The sequence below is a fragment of the Wolffia australiana genome, chromosome 6, assembly GCF_029677425.1.
Source record: "Wolffia australiana isolate 7733 chromosome 6, ASM2967742v1".
Lineage (NCBI taxonomy): Eukaryota > Viridiplantae > Streptophyta > Magnoliopsida > Alismatales > Araceae > Wolffia > Wolffia australiana.
Genome location: NC_135840.1, coordinates 4,561,657 through 4,583,999, shown reverse-complemented (window position 1 = coordinate 4,583,999; position 22,343 = coordinate 4,561,657). Strand labels below are relative to the sequence as shown.

At 38.7% G+C, this 22,343-nt stretch overlaps 4 non-coding genes across 4 annotated transcripts; 2 read left to right on the top strand and 2 right to left on the bottom strand.

The window, feature by feature from the left end:
- Positions 1-436: 436 nt before the first annotated feature.
- TRNAF-GAA (transfer RNA phenylalanine (anticodon GAA)) lies at positions 437-509 on the bottom strand. Its single transcript has one exon. It is a non-coding gene; the product is annotated as a tRNA-Phe (tRNA).
- Positions 510-4,601: 4,092 nt separating this feature from the next.
- On the top strand, positions 4,602-4,674 carry TRNAT-UGU (transfer RNA threonine (anticodon UGU)). Its single transcript has one exon. It is a non-coding gene; the product is annotated as a tRNA-Thr (tRNA).
- An 805-nt stretch (positions 4,675-5,479) lies between these two features.
- Positions 5,480-5,566, bottom strand: TRNAS-GGA (transfer RNA serine (anticodon GGA)). Its single transcript has one exon. It is a non-coding gene; the product is annotated as a tRNA-Ser (tRNA).
- A 9,880-nt stretch (positions 5,567-15,446) lies between these two features.
- Positions 15,447-15,535, top strand: TRNAS-UGA (transfer RNA serine (anticodon UGA)). The gene has a single exon. It is a non-coding gene; the product is annotated as a tRNA-Ser (tRNA).
- Positions 15,536-22,343: the final 6,808 nt, after the last annotated feature.

Genomic DNA, 22,343 nt, shown 5'->3' with positions numbered 1-22,343 from the left:
GCTATTTTGACTTTTTGATGTATATATTACTTAAAATATAGATAAAGTTAGTGAACTTTTTTCTTGGAATTATTATGCATTTTTGTTATTTTTATTCATTAATAAATTTCTTTTATTAGTAATATAATTAGATCTAATAATATTAATCTAAGTACATAATAATAATAGAATTAGAAAATATAAGAAATATAATGGTAAAAAATGAAAAACGAAACTTTTTGAATCAATGAGATCAGTCATAATTTAAAGACAAAAAAGTGAGTATAATGGAATTTTTAACCCCACATCCACAGCACTTATCTTAAAGTCATCAAATCCTCCTCTTTATCTAACTATAAGCTATAAGGATGAATAAGTACGTATCAAGTTCTATTAATGTACTCAGACCTTTCTTTCTTGCTGAATTTGTATTCTATTCTTCCGAGAATTAATTATTTGTCAGGAACCAGGTTTGAACTGGTGACACGAGGATTTTCAGTCCTCTGCTCTACCAACTGAGCTATCCCGACTATACTATTTGACATGCATCACCTTATCTTACTCCATCTAGTACTTCTGTTTGTGTTCATTAAAATAACAGGACAAAAAAAAATAATAGGCGTTTAAAACTTTTTTGACTTTTTTGGTCTTAACGTAAATAGGAATTTCAAGATTGATATTATAAGTGAAAGGATAACCTAACACTAGAAATTGTTACTAGTGAATAAGTCACTTCACTATTCTCGACTATTTGTCCATATATCTTCATTTGTACGTATACAAAAACCCTTGGTCTAAACATAAAGTGCTCGGATCTTTTAGTGAAGGAGTAGAGTAAATGTAAAATACAGTCAATTTTGAGTCACCGATGAAAAAGAGGAAAAAAACTTAGGAAGTCAAATCATTTTTTTGGGGATAGAGGGACTTGAACCCTCACGATTTCTAAAGTCGACGGATTTTCCTCTTACTATAAATTTCATTGTTGTCAGTAGTGACATGTAGAATGGGACTCTCTCTTTATTCTCGTCCAATTTATTTTATTGTCAAAATAAGAATAAATCAGATTCTGGAGTGAATGATTTGATTACTGAATATTCCACTATTACTTTAAATTGGAATGAATTCAGAATAACTTTTAAATCTGAAATTAAAAAAAAATTTATTTTAATTTATCTATTTATAGATATATTAAATATTTAAATTAATATTCTGGATTCGGGTCCTGATTAATCAGTTGAAATATCAGTATATATACGTGTGTGTTTGGTATAGAGGGTTAGCCTTTCTTAGATAGAAAGAATAATTCCAGATACCAACGTAATGCAATCAACTCCATTTGTTAGAACATCTTCCATTGAGTCTCTGCACCTATCCTTTTTCTCAAAACAAGGATTTGGCTCAGGATTGCCCATTTTTAATTCCAGGGTTTCTCTGAGTTTGGAAGTTACCACTTAGTAGGTTTCCATACCAAGGCTCAATGCAATTAAGTCCGTAGCGTCTACCTATTTCGCCATATCCCCTTTCTTTTTATTTCAGACTGGAATTCCATTGCCATCCCTTCCACTTCTTTTATTTCTATTTTAGAAATCCAAATGTGGAGTTAATTAAATTAGCTACTGATTTCTATAGTATAGCGAAAAAGTATTTACTGCTCTTTTTTTATCTATTCTCTCGTTTTAACCTTATCAAATGATCCATATCCCAATCTAAATTGATTCTATCATTGATATATCTGCAATTCAATAGTGATAAGATATATCCCTAGATCTATGTCTCTACCCACTTTATTTTTACATCGGTACATGGAATACTGCAACGGTCGATATTTAATCTTCTCTGTTTTGTCCTATTTACTTACTTTACAAATGAAACCAGAAAACTATGATCTGGATTGTATCTTTATCCTTATCTTAGACTAGATATGCTATATGCCGAATAAAAGAGATGGGACTAAAGAAAAGACTATATATAATAAGACCCTAGTATAACTCTAATTGTTCTAATTTAATTTCATTTTTTTTATTTTTTTTAGATTAAAAAAAAATTTTATTGAATTTCTCAATTCATATTGAATACATTTTTATAATTTTTTATAGTTCTATTTAATTATCAATTTAAGTATTTCATTCTTATCTTATGAATTTTGATTATATATTAAAATTATATATATATTAGTTCCTTCCATTACTAATTTAACTAATTTATTCAAAAAATTTATTAGTACTTTTTAATATAGTCAAATTGGATTTTAGTAAGTTTTGGTATTGTTATATAAAACTTATATTCTTATAATATATAAGGTCTAATAGAGTTCTTATAGAATTAAGTAGATTAGCTAATAAATAATATAGTTATAATAGTTAAGTTAACTACTCTAGTTATTTGTTTTTTTTTTGTAATTAACTATAATATAGTTAAGTAATATATTTTTTTTTATGCTAATCAATGTTTAAGATAAGAATAAATACACAACTATATACTATTACATTAGACAAAAAGGACTCTAATACTAGACTAGAGAGATATATATAATATAGGCTATATATAAGATAATAATATACAAAAAATATAACATACAAAGAAAAGACTATACAATAATTCTGAAATGAAGAGAAGATAAGAAGAAAATAAACTGAATTGTAAATAGTCAAGATACTCATAATTTGTGATGGCGCGTCACCACCGGTCGTCATCGAGCCAGCAGCAGAGGAGCAGCAGGACGTCCCCGACTCAGCACCCGAGGAGCCGTCACTACCCAGCTCGCCACCGAGATGAGTCCAGCTACCACGACGAGCCGCCGCAGCAACACGGGATCCCACATTCCGTTACTCGGCATGACGCGGACGCCGACCACCGGAGCACACCGATACCGTCAGTTACTTTATTCTATAGTTTTTCACTTTATTCGTATTGTCGTGTAGCGGGGGAAGGGCCCATATGAGGAACCCCTCCCCCCCCCTTTTTTTCTATGTTAGGCCTGACAAGCCTGTTTCCATACTTTCTTTCCTTATTTTCCTTTCCTTTTCTTTTGTGTTTTTGGACTTAAGGAAGGGGCCATCTTCACCCATATATAAGGGGAAGAGGTGGGCGCTTCCCTCACCTTTGACCTAATTTTGAAGAATTGCACTTTGAGAAAGAAGGGTCAGGTCGTGGAGAAGAAGAGAAGAAAGAAGAAGAAGAGAAGAAAGAAGAAGAAGAGAAGAAAGAAGAAGAAGAAGAAAGGAAGAAGAGAAGGAGAAGAGAAGGGGAAGGGAAGGAGACCACCGCTGCACCGCCCCTCGCTCGAGTCACGTCGCCGCCGAGCCCGCGCGACCGCCTCCCGCGTCCGCGCCGATAAGGCCACCGCGGCGCCGCTCCTCTGCCCGGCCGCCGCCGCCGAGCTCGCGGCCGTCCACCACGTCCGCGCCGCTACCGAGCCGCGCGCGCCTCTGAGCCTGCGCGGCTCGCTCGCCGCGCCGCCGACCGCCCTGCTGCCGAGGCCGCGCGGCCGCCTCCCGCGCCCGCGCCGCCAGGGCCGCCGTCGCGCCGCCCCGCTGCTCGAGCAGCGCCGTCGCCGCGCCGCGCAGCCGCCTTCCGCGCCCGCGCCGCTAGGGCCGCCGCTGCGCCGCCCGCCGTTCGAGCCGCGCTGACGCCGCGCCGCGCAGCCGCCTATCGCGCCCGCGCCGCTGCCGATCAGCCGCGCCGCCTCAGCCGCGCTGCCGACCGCACGACTCACCTGCGCGACCAGCATGGCCACCATCTGCGCGACCTGGTCGTGACGCCGCCGTGTGCCTGCCCGACCGCCGCCGCCGAGCCGCGCCGCGTGTGCTGCCGCCATTCCTGCTGTCGCGCGAGCACCGTGCGTGCTGCCACACTGCCGCGCCGAGCCGACCGTGAGTGCGACCGGCTCGACCGCCGCGCCGCAAGCACAACTGCCGGGTCCGCCGTGAGCTTGCACCGTGAGTCCGCATCGATCGTCACCGCCGAGCTGCGCCGCGCGCGCCGCCCCCGCTCTTGGTGCTGCACTGCTGCTGCTGCGCCCGGTCGCCTCCCCTTGTCACGTGCTCGTGATTGGCATACTCCCTCACCAGTGGCTCCTCTCGTGGAAGCTCCTACTCGAGTCAACCGTCGCCCCGCGACGTAGGTACTGCTACCCTCGCTTCCGGTCCTTATTTCTTACAGTACTCTTTCGTATTGCCTCCACCGTGCTCGGGTTAGATAGGTGAGTGAGACAGATTGAGAGAACGAAACAAAGACGCAGCGTCTTACCTGTCCGATGCAGTCGGACGCCCGACGCAGCGTGTGAGCATTCCAGTGGGAGTTATCCCATTCGGCGGCGTGCGCGCCCTCGACCCACCTCGAACGACTTGGAGGGCTGGTTCGACCCAGCTTGGCGACCCCGTCCCCGCTCCGGGTTGGCTCTCATAGCTTGTCGGCGCATTGCACGTACCAAAGTAGGACCATCATCCTCGTTATCGTCATACATACATTCCTGTTCTCCGCATATCCATCGGTTGACGTCGCGGACGTGAACCGATTAGTTAGTGATACGACACCGAGTTCCTACCCTCGGTGACGGTCGGACGCCGTTGAGACGACGTCCGGCATCAATTTGCGTGCTATAAGTTAGTTTGGTTATGTGAGCCCGCTTAGCTCAGAGGTTAGAGCTTCGCATTTGTAATGCGATGGTCATCGGTTCGACTCCGATAGCTGGCTTTTTCCCTATTATCTGATTTTTTGATGATTGATGATACCCTCTTGACATCAAAAAAAGTCAAAAGACTGCTCTTTTTTTCCTTTCGTGAAATGTTGAGTTGCTCATTTATTATATTATGCGACATTAACTTCCACCTATGAATCAAAAATTGGAGTAATTAGATTTCTATCCAACAACTCTAGAAAGAACACCCATCATAAAACGTAGTCTTAATCTCGTATCTATATCTCTATACATGTATCTCAATATATATGGATATCTATCTATAACTATAAAATCTAAATAAACTATAATAGAAAATATCTAATTCTAATAAAACATGTAAAAAAATGCGTATATATAGATACAATTCCATTTCGTTCTTGTTTCTAATACTTACGTAGATTTTTCTTTGCTTTGTTTATGCTTTAGTTCAGCCTTAATTTAGATTTTTTTCTATGAAATTTCAATAAAATAATAACATAAAGGAGTTTTTATGTCTCGTTACCGAGGACCTCGTTTCAAAAAAATACGCCGTCTGGGGGCTTTACCAGGACTAACTAGTAAAAGGCCTAAATCCGGAAGTGATCTTAAAAACCAATTGCGTTCCGGTAAAAGATCACAATATCGTATTCGTTTAGAAGAAAAACAAAAATTGCGCTTTCGCATTTTTTGGTATTTTTATACTACAGTAATTGGGAATAGAAAATATCATCTTTCATCTCAAATAAAGGTAGAAATCTTATAGAGGAGAAATAAAGGTATAAATCATTATTTAATAAATTGTGTTAAGTAGCCTTGGTAAATTAAGTGAAGGTAGAGAAAAGGAAAGAGAGGGATTCGAACCCTCGGTAAACAAAAGCCTACATAGCAGTTCCAATGCTACGCCTTCAACCACTCGGCCATCTCTCCTACATAACATAATCTTATTATTGACCACAAACCGACTGAATAGCGAGTAATTCCTATTTTTGCAGTATAGGTATAGCCAATCCATTCTAATGATGGAAATAGAAAAACTTTTCCACACATAAAATACTCAAAAAAAAAAACAGTCAATAGATTTTTAGAATTAAGGAAAAGGGGATAGACATTACAATTTGGTAAGACGAAAATATTTTTTTATTATATATATATATTAGACTGAATAATACCAATGACTTAACCTCAACTAAATCAACTGACTGAAGTATCGCTATTTTAGACTATGGTTAGATTTAGACTATGGTTCTATTGTAAAAAACGCTTTTTCGAGTCAACCCCTGATGTCTCAATGGCAACTCCTCTAATTATCTACCCCATGGATCTATTACAAATGGATGAATTCTTCCGTAAGTTTTTCTATTTCGACTTTATAGTGTATTAGACACATTATAAAAACAAGCAGGTGAATAGAGAATATTTCTTTTTTTCTCTTTTCTTTGAATCATGATGAAATAAAACTTCTTAACTTAAGTTCTCAGAATCTGGAGTGGAGGAATATAAAGTTCTTGATTCTTTAAATTAAAAACTTAGTTAAATTAAACGGGTCATACATAGTTCTATTCATTGAGATACTGCCAAATTTAGATGAAATTACAATTATAGTAAATCTTATCTCGCCCGACAAAGGGCACAATTTGAGTGTAAAGTCTAGTCTATCTTTTTAGAATTAGTCTGTTTTTATGTTATTTCGTACTGTACAATTCACTTGTTTGTTAGATCATTTGCCTTAAGGTAAATGAGAAGAATTGTAGAATGGGTTGCTAATTATGCCTAGATCTCGGATAAATGGAAATTTTATTGATAAGACCTTTTCAATTGTAGCCAATATCTTATTACGAGTAATTCCGACAACTTCAGGAGAAAAAGAAGCATTTACCTATTACAGAGATGGTGCGATTTGATTTTTTTTTTTAGCTATCAGTCTTACTAGAAAGAGACATTTCTGGGGTTCAAGATAGAAAGAAAATATTTTATGTAAATAAACCTACCCTTCGTGAAGGTGAAGTTAATGTTGGAGAGAAAACAATGCCTTATGTCGTGTATCCTCGATTGATGCAGCCTCAGATGCTTGAATCGTTGATTTGAGTATTGAGCGAAAGGTTATACCTATAGATATTGCAATGGCAGCCAGGTCAATTCTAGTTTATATTACATTAGTAGTATGAATGGGTGGCATAGGGGAAGAAGCACTACACTTAGAAATCAACAACGCGAAAACTTTGTTATAAATGACCCCTTTTACTTACTTATCGGTATCGGGACTAATCAAAAAAATGGTTGGGACAACAAACATCCATCTCGTTTGTATTTTGGATACCCATATAACCATCGAAGATCGTTGAAGTGACTAATTCCTGAAAATGGGGCGTTAGGGACAAAGAAATTGTTGGAGTTACCTTTTCTATCTAACTAACACTTATATGATTGTTGGTAATATAAAAACCTCTTGCAGGAAGGATGGCTAGAGATTTCTTGTAAAAATACCAGTCCCTATCAGTTCATAAAAAAGGATATTTTGATTTATAGATCCCACGGATTATTCCTTTTAAGAGTATGCACAGAAAGGAGGAGCCGTATGAGGTGAAAATCTCACGTACGGTTCTGGAACTGGGAGTCTTTGAAGAGAATGACAACCGTAACGGATGTCGGCTCGATCTGGAGGAAATTATGGAAGCTTTACAAAATTATTATGAAGCTATGCGACCAGAAATTGATCCTTATGATCAAGTTATATACTCTATAATATAGGCCTTATACACACAAGTAATGGGAGCATACAAAAGCTTTGGAATATTATTTTGGGCACTAGAACGCAATCCATTCTTAACACAAGCACTTAATAATATGGAAGTGATCTGTCATTACGTGCGACTATCTCCACTATAGAAAGAAAGAAAAAAGGATCAAATCGGCTAGTAAATCAAAGAGAAATACTAGAAAAAGAAATAGGCTTTCTACATAGGCATCGTTGAAAGCAACGATTTTTATAAGCTGTAGCAAAGAAAGAGATTTCAGGGGAACAAAATAAATACCAACATAATATGAAGCCTATATACTCTTTCTATGGATAAAGGATCCAATTGATAAAAGAAGCACCGTAAAGATCCATTAGCAAGGTTCTCAGTTAATAAAATAAAAACTGCTTATTTATCTTACATGATGAGATAACATGATGAGATAAAAAATTAGGAATCAACTTATGTAATAGAGTTGATCCACTAAGGTATTGAGCAGCGGTGTAGCATCAGATCCCAAAGATAGTAAGTCTTTTTTCTTATATATACTCTAGAAGAAATAGAAGAAAGTCTTTTTCCAAAATTCTATATAAATTTCATCTATGAAACCGAGATAGTTACCTTTCAGAAAAATATAACGATATGGGAAATACCATACCTAACCTATATTTCATTCTTCTGAAGGTGGGAGAAAAGATAAAACTAATTTAATGATTTAAATTAGAGTTTGAAACTTATGTCAGTAATTTCTTCTGTTTACCCCCCCCCAAAAAAAGGGATAAATTTATCAGAAATTTCATTCAGTTAAGTTAGATAGGGTAGAGTAAGATGCAACGTCCGTCTAAATAACTGATTGCTGAGCCGTATGAGGTAGGAAACTCTCAAGTACGGTTCTAAGGAAAGGAATTGATTTACCTATTCCGACTGTGGAGAACAGGCCATTCGACAGGGTGATTCTGAAATTGCAGAGGCTTGGTCCGATCAAGCTGCTGAGTATTGGAAACAAGCTATAGCGCTTACTCCAGGTAATTATATTGAAGCACAAAATTGGTTGAAGATAACGAGACGGTTCGAATAATACCACTCTCCCTTTTTAATTCATCACAATAGGTTTGTTGCGTCCAGCAAATGGTTATTAAATAAATAAAATCAAATAACAGTATTCTCGCCCTGATAAAGATCCAATCAAGAAATTTCATTATATCCCTTCCTTTTGTAACAAAAAAATTATATTGAGTTTTTTATCGTGTCATATATATAGGGTAGCAAGAAGGATGTAGGAATCGAGTAGAGTAGAGACTATAGCTAAAAAGAGACTAGAGACTTTTAGTCATTTTTAAAGTTAACTAAATCTATAAATAGAGATAAAGACAAGATATTGGAATGATCCTGATGGTATTAATTATCAATGAGGTTATGTTTTGATTTCTAATTAAAGTAGTTCTAATTAGAGTAGAGTAATTAAACTATTTCATTTCTTATATGCATCCACTTGGATGCATATGACACTACCTATTTATATAGGATAGGAATGCGAGATTATAAAAAGCGTTTTTCGTGAGACCTGGAAAGTGGTTAAAGATTTAAAAGGTCCGTTGAGCACCTAATCGCTATGTCATAATAGATCCGAACACTTGCCCCGAATTGACTTCAATATCATAATTGCTCTAGTGAATAACTAAAAAATAAATAGATAGATGGTAAGTAAGAAAAAGGAACTAATCATAAATATCTATCTCTCAGAGGTTCACTAAAAACTTGACTGTTGGCAGGTCTCTTTGTATGTGTTGTCCGGAAAGAGGAGGACTCAATGATTATTAGTTCGCGGAACCAGAAGTTAAAATTTTGGTGGATAGGAATCCCGTAAAACGTCTTTTGAGCAATGGGCCAAACCCGGCCATTTCTCAAGAACAATAGCCAAGGGCCCTGAAACTACCACTTGGATCTGGAACCTACATGCTGATGCTCACGATTTTGATAGTCATACCAATGATTTGGAGGAGATCTCTCGAAAAGTATTTAGTGCTCATTTGGTCAACTCTCCATTATCTTTCTTTGGCTGAGTGGCATGTACTTCCATGGCGCTGCGTTTTCTAATCATGAAGCATGGCTAAGTGATCCATCTTACATTGCACCTCGTGCCACGGCGGTTTGGCCAAAAGTGGGTCAAGAACTATTAAATGGTCATGTGGCGGCGGTTTCCGAGGAATACAAATAACCTCTGGGTTTTTTCAGCTTTGGCGCGCATCTGGAATAACTAGTGAATTACAACTATATTGTACTGCAATTGGTGCATTGGTCTTTTCAGCATTAATGCTTTTTGCGGGTTGGTTCCATTATCACAAAGCTGCCCCAAAACTGGCTTGGTTCCAAGATGTAGAATCTATGTTGAATCACCACTTAGCGGGGTTACTAGGACTTGGTTCTCTCTCTTGGGCGGGACACCAAATTCATGTATCTTTGCCGATTAACCAATTTCTTAATGCTGGAGTAGATCCTAAGGAGATACCACTTCCTCATGAATTTATCTTGAATCGGGATCTTTTGGCTCAGCTTTATCCTAGTTTTGCTGAGGAGCAACTCCATTTTTACCTTGAATCGGTCAAAATACTCAGATTTTCTGAGTTTTCGTGGAGGATTAGATCCAGTAACAGGAGGTCTATGGCTGAGCGATATTGCACACCATCATTTAGCCATTGCTATTCTTTTCCTGATAGCAGGTCATATGTATAGGACCAACTGGGGTATTGGTCATGGCTTGAAAGACATTTTAGAGGCTCATAAAGGTCCATTTACCGGTCAGGGCCATAAAGGTCTTTATGAAATCCTAACAACGTCATGGCATGCTCAATTAGCTATTAACCTGGCTATGTTATGCTCTTTAACCATTATTGTAGCTCACCACATGTACGCCATGCCCCCTTATCCATACCTAGCTACTGACTATGGTACACAACTTTCATTGTTCACACATCATATGTGGATTGGTGGATTTCTCATAGTTGGAGCTGCTGCACATGCAGCCATTTTTATGGTAAGAGACTACGATCCAACTACTCGATACAACGATCTATTAGATCGTGTCCTTAGACACCGTGATGCAATCATATCACATCTGAACTAGGTCTGTATATTTCTAGGTTTTCACAGTTTCGGCTTGTATATTCATAATGATACCATGAGTGCTTTAGGGCGTCCTCAAGATATGTTTTCAGATAGCGCTATACAATTACAACCCATCTTTGCACAATGGATACAAAATACCCATGCTTTAGCACCTGGTACAACCGCTCCTGGTGCAACAGCAAGTACGAGCTTAACTTGGGGGGGAGGTGACTTAGTAGCAGTAGGCGGAAAAGTAGCTTTATTACCTATTCCGTTAGGTACCGCAGACTTTTTGGTTCATCACATTCATGCATTTACGATCCATGTGACTGTATTGATACTACTAAAAGGTGTTCTATTTGCTCGTAGCTCCGTTTAATACCTGATAAAGCAAATCTTGGTTTTCGTTTCCCTTGTGATGGTCCTGGAAGAGGGGTACATGTCAAGTATCCGCATGGGATCATGTTTTCTTAGGTCTATTCTGGATGTACAATTCGATTTGATAGTCATTTTCCATTTCAGTTGGAAAATGCAATCGGATGTTTGGGGCACTTTAAGTGATCAAGGGTCGTAACTCATATCACAGGCGGAAACTTTGCACAGAGTTCCACTACTATTAATGGCTGGCTTGAGACTTTTATGGGCACAGGCAGTTCAAGTAATTCAGTCTTATGGTTCTTCATTATCTGCATATGGTCTTTTCTTCTTAGGTGCTCATTTTGTATGGGCTTTCAGCTTAATGTTTCTATTCAGTGGTCGTGGTTATTGGCAAGAACTTATTGAATCTATTGTTTGGGCACATAACAAATTAAAAGTTGCTCCTGCTACTCAGCCTAGAGCCTTGAGTATTATACAAGGACGTGATGTAGGAGTAACCCATTACCTTCTGGGTGGAATTGCCACAACATGGGCATTCTTCTTAGCAAGAATTATTTCAGTAGGATAATGGCTAGGAGGATTTGAAAGGCATTATGGCAGTAAGATTTCCAAGGTTTAGCCAAGGTTTAGCTCAGGACCCCACTACTCGTCGTATTTGGTTTGGTATTGCTACCGCGCATGACTTCGAGAGTCATGATGATATTACTGAGGAACGTCTTTATCAGAACATTTTTGCTTCTCACTTTGGTCAGTTAGCAATAATCTTTCTGTGGACGTCCGGAAATTTGTTTCACGTAGCTTGGCAAGGAAACTTTGAGTTATGGGAAAGGACCCTTTACATGTAAGGCCCATTGCTCATGCAATTTGGGATCCTCATTTTGGTCAACCGCTGTAGAAGCCTTTACTAGAGGAGGTGCTCTGCCCAGTTAACATTGCTTATTCTGGTGTTTATCAGTGGTGGTATACAATCGGATTACGCACCAACGAGGATCTTTATACTGGAGCTCTTTTTCTATTATTTCTTTCTGCTATCTCTTTAATAGCAGGTTGGTTACACCTACAACCTAAATGGAAACCAAGTGTTTCGTGGTTCAAAAATGCCGAATCTCGTCTTAATCATCATTTGTCAGGACTTTTCGGAGTAAGTTCCTTGGCTTGGGCAGGACATTTAGTTCATGTAGCAATTCCTGCATCGAGGGGGCAATATGTCAGATGGAATAATTTCTTAGATGTATTACCATATCCGCAAGGGTTGGGCCCACTTTTTACAGGTCAATGGAATCTTTATGCCCAAAACCCGGATTCTAGTAGTCATTTATTTGGTACCTCCGAAGGAGCGGGAACGGCTATTTTAACTCTTCTTGGTGGATTCCATCCACAAACCCAAAGTTTATGGCTAACTGATATGGCTCATCATCATTTAGCTATTGCATTTATTTTTCTGATTGCTGGGCATATGTATAGAACTAACTTTGGGATTGGGCATAGTATAAAAGATCTTTTAGAAGCGCATAACCCACCGGGAGGTCGATTAGGACGTGGTCATAAAGGTCTTTATGACACAATCAATAATTCCCGTCATTTTCAATTAGGTCTTGCTCTAGCTTCTTTAGGTGTTATTACTTCTTTAGTAGCTCAACACATGTACGCCTTACCTGCTTATGCATTTATAGCCCAAGACTTTACTACTCAAGCTGCGTTATATACTCATCACCAATACATCGCAGGGTTCATCATGACAGGAGCATTTGCTCATGGAGCTATATTCTTCATTAGAGATTATAATCCGGAACAGAATGAAGATAATGTATTGGCAAGAATGTTAGCCCATAAAGAAGCGATCATATCTCATTTAAGTTGGGCCAGCTTGTTTTTAGGATTCCATACTTTAGGCCTTTATGTTCATAACGACGTGATGCTTGCCTTTGGTACTCCGGAAAAACAAATCTTGATCGAACCCATATTTGCCCAATGGATACAATCTGCGCATGGTAAAACTTCATATGGCTTCGATGTACTGTTATCTTCAACGACTGGCCCGCATTTAATGCCGGTACAAGCATATGGTTACCTGGCTGGTTGAATGCTGTTAATGAGAGTAGTAATTCACTCTTCTTAACGATAGGTCCTGGAGATTTCTTGGTTCATCATGCTATTGCTCTAGGTTTGCATACAACTACCTTGATTTTAGTAAAAGGTGCTTTAGATGCACGTGGTTCTAAATTAATGCGGATAAAAAGGATTTGGTTATAGTTTTCCTTATGACGGCCGGGACGAGGTGGTACTTGTGATATTTCGGCTTGGGACGCTTTTTATTTGGCAGTTTTCTGGATGTTAAATACCATTGGATGGGTTACTTTTTATTGGCATTGGAAACACATTACACTATGGCAAGGTAATGTTTCACAATTTAATGAATCCTCCACTTATTTGATGGGATGGTTAAGAGATTATCTATGGTTAAACTCTTCACAACTTATCAACGGATATAACCCTTTTGGTATGAATAGTTTATCGGTTTGGGCCTGGATGTTCTTATTTGGACATCTTGTCTGGGCTACTGGCTTTATGTTTTTAATTTCCTGGCGGTTATTGGCAGGAATTAATTGAAACTTTAGCATGGGCTCATGAGCGCACACCTTTAGCAAATTTGATTCGATGGAGAGATAAACCAGTGGCCCTTTCTATTGTCCAAGCAAGATTGGTCGGATTGGCCCATTTTTCTGTAGGTTATATATTCACTTATGCGGCTTTCTTGATTGCCTCTACATCAGGAAAATTTGGTTAATTTAGTTATTCGTTTTATGTCCTGTATTGTATCGTCAAGAATTTCATTCCTTTTATTTTGATGAATAAGGAAGCCCTTATTATATATCTACATCTAAGATCCGAACTATATTTTTAAAAATAAAATAAAAGGAACTGAAAATTATGGCAAGAAAAAGTTTGATTCAGAGGAGAGCAAGAGACAGAAATTGGAGCAGAAATATCATTTGATTCGTCAATCCTTAAAAAGAAATAAGCCAAATTCGTCGTTGACTGAAAAATGGGAAATTCATGGAAAATTGCAATCCCTACCACGTAATAGTGCACCCACACGGCTTCATCGACGTTGTTTTTTGACGGACGACCTAGGGGTAACTATCGACACTTTGGACTATCCGGACACATACTTCGAGAAATGGTTAATACATGTTTGTTACCGGGCGCTACAAGGTCTAGTTGGTAAGGATAAAAATACCGTTCACTTTTGTTTTTATAAATCTCTATGATCCATGATCATGGAGTGGCCCCTCTTTACCATTCTGTATAAATGGACTATTCTAATTATATAGATATGGTAAAGGGGCGTATATTCTTTTTGTCCACTTAGTTCTTCAACGGAGTAGAGCAGTTTGGTAGCTATAAGGCTCATAACCTTGAGGTCACGAGTTCAAATCCTGTCTCCGCAACATTGTTTTTTGATCAAATCAAAATAGATAAAAGAAATATACATATCTAGATAATCTCAATATTTTCTTATTTTAGGTGTGGTATTATTCTAGTATCTAGTTCTTAATAAGCTTTTTGTTTTTGGATGGTAGGTTTTGTTTTTCGATTGGCGAGTAGATAAAGAAACAGAATCATCTAACGACGACACTCTAGTAGTAAACTAGACTAAATTAGTAATCATAGTAAATTACTTCCCCATGGCGGATAGCGGAATCGAACCGCGACTTCTCCTTGGCAAGGAGAAATTTTACCATTAAACCATATCCGCTTTTTTGATACGCACACATATGTCCACACATATATGACATATATGATATATCATATATGCGTTTGGATCATATTTGTGCAGGACCTGATACTATTTCTTCTTCTTGTTTCAGGAAGATTCCGATTCCAAAAAACCGATAGATACGATAAAATAAGTAATCAAAAAATGATATCAACGATATGATTGAAAATAAAACAAAAGAAATATCTTTCTTTTTGTTTTCAAACTTTAATTCAAATCTATCTCAAAAGAAGAATTTTATTAGAAGTAGCTGTGTTTTGGATGGAAGAAATGCCGGAGAAAAGGTTCAAGAGATGAGAGAATTGAGGATAGCTACCAAAAAAACTAATCCAATCCATAATGAAGTAGCAGAAAATACAATATTTTTGTTACTTGACCAACCATCAGAAGAAGCAAATACAACAGGTACACTAATCAGTAAGACTGATGAAGTCGCAATTAATGCAAAAACAGCCAATTGGAAAGCAATAGTCATGCTTGTAATCCTCCAAGCTACCAACAAATAAACTATACCATTTGATCCCTTATTTAGTTAAAATTTTGAGAAAATGCATCATGGCGGGATTTAACCATGAATCAATTCATTCATTAAAAGTTATTACCACTTTATTTAGTATTTGATTTAGTTTACTATATATTTAACTAACAAATAGATATACTAGATCCTGTATATACCTATCAATATACACATAGATACATACAAATGAATACATATATAGACCCTATCTAGAATGTCACTTTAACAGGGTAGTGTAACAATTCATATGGCCATGTTCTATTTGTAGAAATAAAATAGAAATTGTCTTTTGGAGAGATGGCCGAGTGGTTGATAGCTCCGGTCTTGAAAACCGGTATAGTTCTAAAGAACTATCGAGGGTTCGAATCCCTCTCTCTCCTTTTTCTTGTTGAATCTTTTTTTATTGGCCTAATATACTGTTATAAATTGTTCTGGCTCGTCTAGACGTAGGATAGCCGAGCCAGAACAAAAAAAGATATATAAATCAAAAAATATCAATTCAATTAATTAAGAGGGGTCATGAATAGAACAGGTTCCAATTCACGATCGATTCCCTTTTCAAATCCTGCTGCAGCTGCACGGGCTCTTCCCGCATGCCACAAATGACCCACAAAAAAGAAGAAGCCTAGAACAAAATGAGAAGTAGCTAACCAACTTCTAGGAGATACATAATTGACTGCATTGATTTCGGTAGCTACGCCACCCACGGAATTCAAAGAACCTAGAGGAGCGTGAGTCATATATTCCGCTGAACGGCGTTCTTGCCAAGGTTGTATGTCTTTTTTCAGCCTGCTCAAGTCCAACCCATTTGGACCTCTTAGAGGTTCTAACCAAGGAGCTCGTAGATCCCAAAAACGCATGGTTTCCCCTCCACAAATGATCTCTCCAGTTGGGGAACGCATTAGATATTTACCTAAACCAGTAGGTCCTTGAGTGGAGCCCACATTAGCCCCAAGGCGTTGGTCTCTAACTAGAAAAGTAAAAGCTTGAGCTTGAGAAGCTTCTGGTCCGGTTGGACCATAAAATTCACTAGGGTAAGCAGTATTATTGAACCAGACAAAACAACAAGCTATAAAACCAAATACAGATAAAGCAGCTAAACTATAAGACAAGTAAGCCTCTCCAGACCAGACAAATGCGCGACGAGCCCACGCAAAAGGCTTGGTTAAGATATGCCAAATTCCACCAAGTATACAAGTGAAACCTAACCATACATGTCCGCCAATTATATCTTCTAAATCGTCCACACTAACAATCCAACCTTCTCCTCCAAAAGGAGATTTTAGTAAATAACCAAATATAACACTTGGGCTAAGGGTCAAGTTCGTAAATTTTCTTACATCTCCCCCTCCTGGAGCCCAGGTATCATATACACCACCAAAATAAACAGCTTTGAATACTAAAAGAAAAGCACCTAGACCTAACAAAATTAAGTGAATACCTAAAATTGTGGTCATTTTATTTCTATCTTTCCATACATAACCAAAGAATGGAAAAGATTCTTCAAGAGTTTCAGGTCCCAGAGCGCATGATAAATGCCGCCAAAGCCTAAGACTGCAGAGGAAATTAAGTGAAGTACTCCAGACACAAAGTATGGAAAAGTATCTATAACTTCTCCTCCCGGACCTACCCCCAACCTAAAGTAGCTAGATGGGAAGTAAAATCAATCCTTGTTCATACATTGGCTTTTCGATGCGAAATGAGCCACTTCAAATAGGTTCATTGTTCGGCCCAAAATACAATTAATCCGGCTTGGGCTCGTGAGCTCCAAGTAGTTTACCGGACAAATTGATAAGTCTGGCATTACCGCCCACCAAGCAAAACCGGTGGTTTCTTGGTCACGACCTGCTAAAGCTAAAGTTCCATTAAAGAGCGTTTCCACGTGGTAGAACCTCCTCAGGGAATATAAGATTTTCATGAGGCTGATCCTGAGCCGCCATCCAAGCACGAATACCTTCATTTAATAGAATATTTTTGGTGTAGAAAGTCTCAAATTCAGGATCTTCTGCTGCACAGATTTCTTGGGAAAGCAGTCATAGGCACGTAGGTTCAGAGCCAGACCGACTACTCTAAGAGCACTCATCCATAAACCAGTTACTGGTACAAATAACATAAAGAAATGTAACCAACGTTTGTTGGAAAAAGCAACCCCAAAGATTTCGGACCAGAAGCGGTTAGCAGTTACCATTGAATAAGTCTCTTCAGCCTGAGTTGGGTTAAAAGCACGGAATGTATTTGCACCGTCACCGTCTTGAATAAAGTATTTTCTACAGTAGCACCATGAATAGCGCATAGCAAAGCAGCGCCTAATACTCCAGCAACTCCCATCATATGAAATGGATTCAACGTCCAATTATGAAACCCTTGGAAGAAAAGGATGAATCTAAAGATTGCTGCTACACCAAAACTAGGTGCAAAGAACCAACCAGACTGACCCAGTGGATAAATCAAGAATACAGAAACAAAAACTGCAATTGGACCGGAAAAAGCGATTGCGTTATAAGGTCGCAATTGAACAGATCGAGCAAGTTCAAATTGACGTAACATGAAACCTATTAGCCCAAAAGCCCCATGAAGAGCAACAAAAGTCCACAGACCACCCAATTGACACCAACGAGTAAAATCTCCTTGAGCTTCTGGTCCCCACAGAAGCAATAAAGAGTGAGCTAAACTATTCGCAGGAGTAGAAACTACAGCAGTTAAAAAATTGCAACCTTCCAAATAGGAACTCGCCAATCCATGGGTATACCATGAAGTGCCGAATAGAACACCTAGGTTCGTATCAGAGGCCACTTCAACTAAAACACTTTTCGTAGCCATTCAGGCCCACTGATCTGCTAATTAGAGGTCTAAGATATACCTATGTAACATTGATTTTTTTTAACACAAACTCTGTAATGTTAAATTCCTCAAGGTAATATTGATCTGAGGAAAGTCGTATAAAACCAGAGCGAACATCTATTCAACAGAGTTTGAAGCTATCCTACCGTCTATTTCTTGATATCGCCGCCAATTTGTGGGCCAAATTGGTGAAATCTAATGAAAATTTAATGATGATGGATTAGCATTGAATGGTTTGAGTCATTCTTCCGCGTGTTCATTCACTTAATCATGGGTCATCTCCTAGTTTTTTCTCGGATTTTTCATGTTTATTTTCGACGAATGTATCCTGCTGCGTGTCGGTCGACAGTTCTTGCGTGTGAAAATTGTCCTAAAATTCTCTTGGCTATTATTTTTATCACCGCTAATTTCTGGCCCATATTGCTGAAATGTTTTGCAAATTTAATGATGATGAGTAAGCATTGAATGGTTCGACTAATTCATCTGCATATTCATTTGCTGAGTCATCGTTCATCTCCTCATTTTTTCTCAGATTTTTCATGTATATTTTCTAAGAATGTATCTTATTGCGCGTCGATTGACAGTACTGGCTTTTGAAAATTCCTTAAACATTCATTGCTTGGGCTGTAGAAGCTATCCTACTGTCTATTTCTTGTTATTGCCGGCAATTTTTGGCCCATGTTGCTGAAATTTTATGAAAATTTAATGACGATGGATTAACATTGAATGGTTTGAGTCATTCATCCGCGTGTTCATTCTGTGATAGGTCGATTTTAAATGATCTTTAGTTGGGATAGGTGGATTTTAAATGATCTTATAATTTTTTAGATATAACCATCTTTCTATCTGTGGACTATTTCCTCGTGTGGTGACCTGCTGGTTTTTTTAAACCGCAGAGGATATCTGTGGACTGTATATCTCATTCTTTATGTCAGTTTATTAATGTGTTTTTTCTACATGATTTCTTACCTATCAATGTACATATCTACAGTCTTTCTGTCTAGCTACGTAGCTCTCTATCTTTGTACATATCTACCTTGATGCAAAATTCCTTTTTAACCCATACGTTTTGGAATTCTAATTGACTTAACTCCTCGGCTCAATGCGAACATCCTTTTGTTTTTTTGAGTTTTTAGGCGTTCTTCTATTCTTTGACGGTGGACGCTTGGCTTTAAGTAATGTAAGTTTTTATTATCTTTATTTTTCCCTTTCTACTTAAATATTGTATTTTTTATTATTTCCAATGTAATTTCAGATATCTGTTTGTCGTAGAAGAATGTAAGATCTCCTTGGTAATTTAAGTATTTTGCACTCATGATCAATTACTGTTTTCCATCTATCTCTTATACAGGGTTGATGACGAGTGTAAGGTGTTTGGTTCTGATTACGATAGCGATGATGACTCTGAATATGATATAGGTAGGGAAGAGGAGGAAAGTGAAGTGTACTTAAGTGCCCCCGACGAATATTCGAGTGACGAATGGGATGAGGAATTGGTAGACGGCCACAGACTTAGAAACGAACATGTCCAACAACAAACATTTGTTGCTGGATATCATAGCGAGTATGATGATTCCGAGGGTGACATGTTAACCCCCAATGATACCGATGATGAGGATGAAAATGGAAGGTACATATACAGGCGGAAGACATATGATCCAGGTGGTCGTAATGATTTGTCAAAACATTTCAAACCGCTGTTTATGATGTTGCTTTTAATGTGAATGGTTTTATCGACATAGATGTGTATCAATAATTCCTGTTAAAAACGTCATGAAATTTGTTTATGTTTGCTTCCTCAGGTGGCATAATTTGAAACATTTAGAAGACAATTTCATTAGGCACTAGATCAGCATTATAATGTAATTTGCTTAATTTCCTCAGGCCTGCTCAATTAATTCATTAACCAAAATGATAAACCAAACTAAACATTAAGTGCAATAACCAGAAGTCAGCATGTGAAAGTGGGGATACAACTTTAAATTCCTTCAGTTGCACAACAACATCAGTTATGGACGGCCTGTCATGGGGATACATATTCGCCTTATATTCTTGGGTCCACAATACTGCATACATCTCCCTGTTACAGTTTTGTTTGAGCTCTCTGAGTAATGTGGGTTCTGTCCACATCAATTGCTGGCCTTCCAGTAACGCGCTCAAGCAAAACGACCCCAAAACTGTAAATATCAGTTTTCTCAGACACTCTATTTGTTTGAACGCATCTGCACAAGAAAATTTAAAGTTAACAATTTACAGATTTCTTATATTTAGAGACACCTACAATTCTATAAATTTGACATTAAATTATGAAAAAAATTTAAGGTGGAAGATCATCTCCCACGCCAAGATTCTCGTGGAATGGGAAGTCGGCTGAACTAATTAACAAAAGCAAATATAATTATTGTCTAACAGAAATTGGTACTTATGAATGAACAAAAAAAAATGTCTTATTAAGAATAACGTTCATATTACAAAAAAAGAAATTATTGACTAGTGGATAGCTCACTTACCTGCAGTGCCTGCGTCAGAGCCAAGAGCTCTCCGCACTCTTCAGTAAGTGCTCGTTCTTCACATACCACCTCATCAAGATCAGAAGCAACACTCTGCATTCCTTCAACCTGGTGAAAAATTATACACGTGCCTACTAAATTTCCAATTGCTGCTTCCCAGTAAATGATGAGATTTATCTGGTGAAAAAGAAACCCTTTGGCAAAGACATAAGACTCGGAAAGCTAACGATTCAAGAACCTCAGTTGCAGATGAGAGGGCCTCTCCAATCTGATTGATAACAACCTGGGAAGGAATACTTTCTCAGATTTTTATCACAAAATTCAAGGTAGTTAAAAATTTACATTCCACTTGGGAAGTTAAATTTAGTAGAATTAAGATAGATTGAAATTGAGATAGATTGCGATATTTAGATTGCGATATCATACTTCCCAAATTGAAGATCAATCAAACCTGGAGCTCTGGTCGAATGCGCCGACGGTGCCACTGTGGTTATCAGTAGGCAAGGGAGTCAGCCACTGAGAGTAATCACGATCGAAATACTCCCAATCCGGAAGCATAATCCCAGAGATTCCAAGGATACCGAAGATATAAGTGGCGATCATCTTCTTGACAGAGAAGGTCAAGAAAGCCACAGCAAGAACAACTGCTCCCAACAAAACCAGGCACGTCCGTAGAACATCTTCTCTGCCCACATCCTCTTGTTCGAAGAACCCTAGAACAGCAAGCGCAAATGGGCAAATGGGTATGGAAGAGCATGAATTTAGCTTGCCCATCTCCTCTTTCTCCCAAGGCACCTCCGTGGCCCGGGCGCAGGCGTTGATGACGGTGTTGCAGGTGAGGACCGTCTGTGCGACAGAGTCGAGTGACCGCTTCAGCCGATGGAGGAGGGCGAGGGCGACGGCGAGAAGGAGGAAGAAAGGGTGTGGTCGCCGTTGTGGCCAAAGTCCTTGATCAGCGCGAAAGCCCCTTCTCCCCGACGCCTTTTCTTCCTCCTTCTCCACCGTCTCCTTCTCCTTCACCACCCTTCTGCGCTCTCTCCCGGGTGACTAACTCCTAGGTGACTGATCGTTCCTATTTCTCACTTTCTTCAAATCGCGTTATGACGTGGACTCCACGTGTCTGCCAGGTGGATTCCGCTTACGTGGACGCCGCCAGAATTCCACCTGGCAGCCACGTCGAGTCCACGTCACGCCCGGGCTGCGGCGGCGGACCAAATGGGCGTTTCGAGCTGTGACGCGGCGAAAAAAAAGATAGGGTTGTAACTCAAATTTTCGGAAAACTTTAGGCTGAACCGTGATATTAACCCTAAATTTATAGATTTTAGGAACTGATATAATGAGGGATAAAATAAGAAGCTATGTCAAAAGTTCAGCACACTCAGCCTCCTAGACTGTTAGATATTTAACCTTTAAGTTGGAGTATTCCTAGGCTTTCATTTTATTAAATATTTATCATCCACATCAGTGTTGCAATTGCATAAGATTTTTCCATTCACTGTTTTGGAAATTAATCATATTCCTTTTTTGATGATTGGCATGTTTTCTTCGTCATCGGCAATCGACAGCATTGAGAGTGACTAGTCTTGCACTGAATACTAAAAATAATAAAGGAAAGGAATATAAGCATTATAGGAATGATGTGGCAACGTGTTAAGGTGCATCACATAAATGCATTTCCTATTTTTGATAACTGATACATTGACACATGTCACTACCTATATAAAATTTCAATCTTTGCAATGATGTGGCAACAAAGATAGCATATTTTTATCTCTATTTTTTATAATGGGACTTTTCCATTTTTTCCAATCATGTGATGCCAGATTTTTTCCCTTAG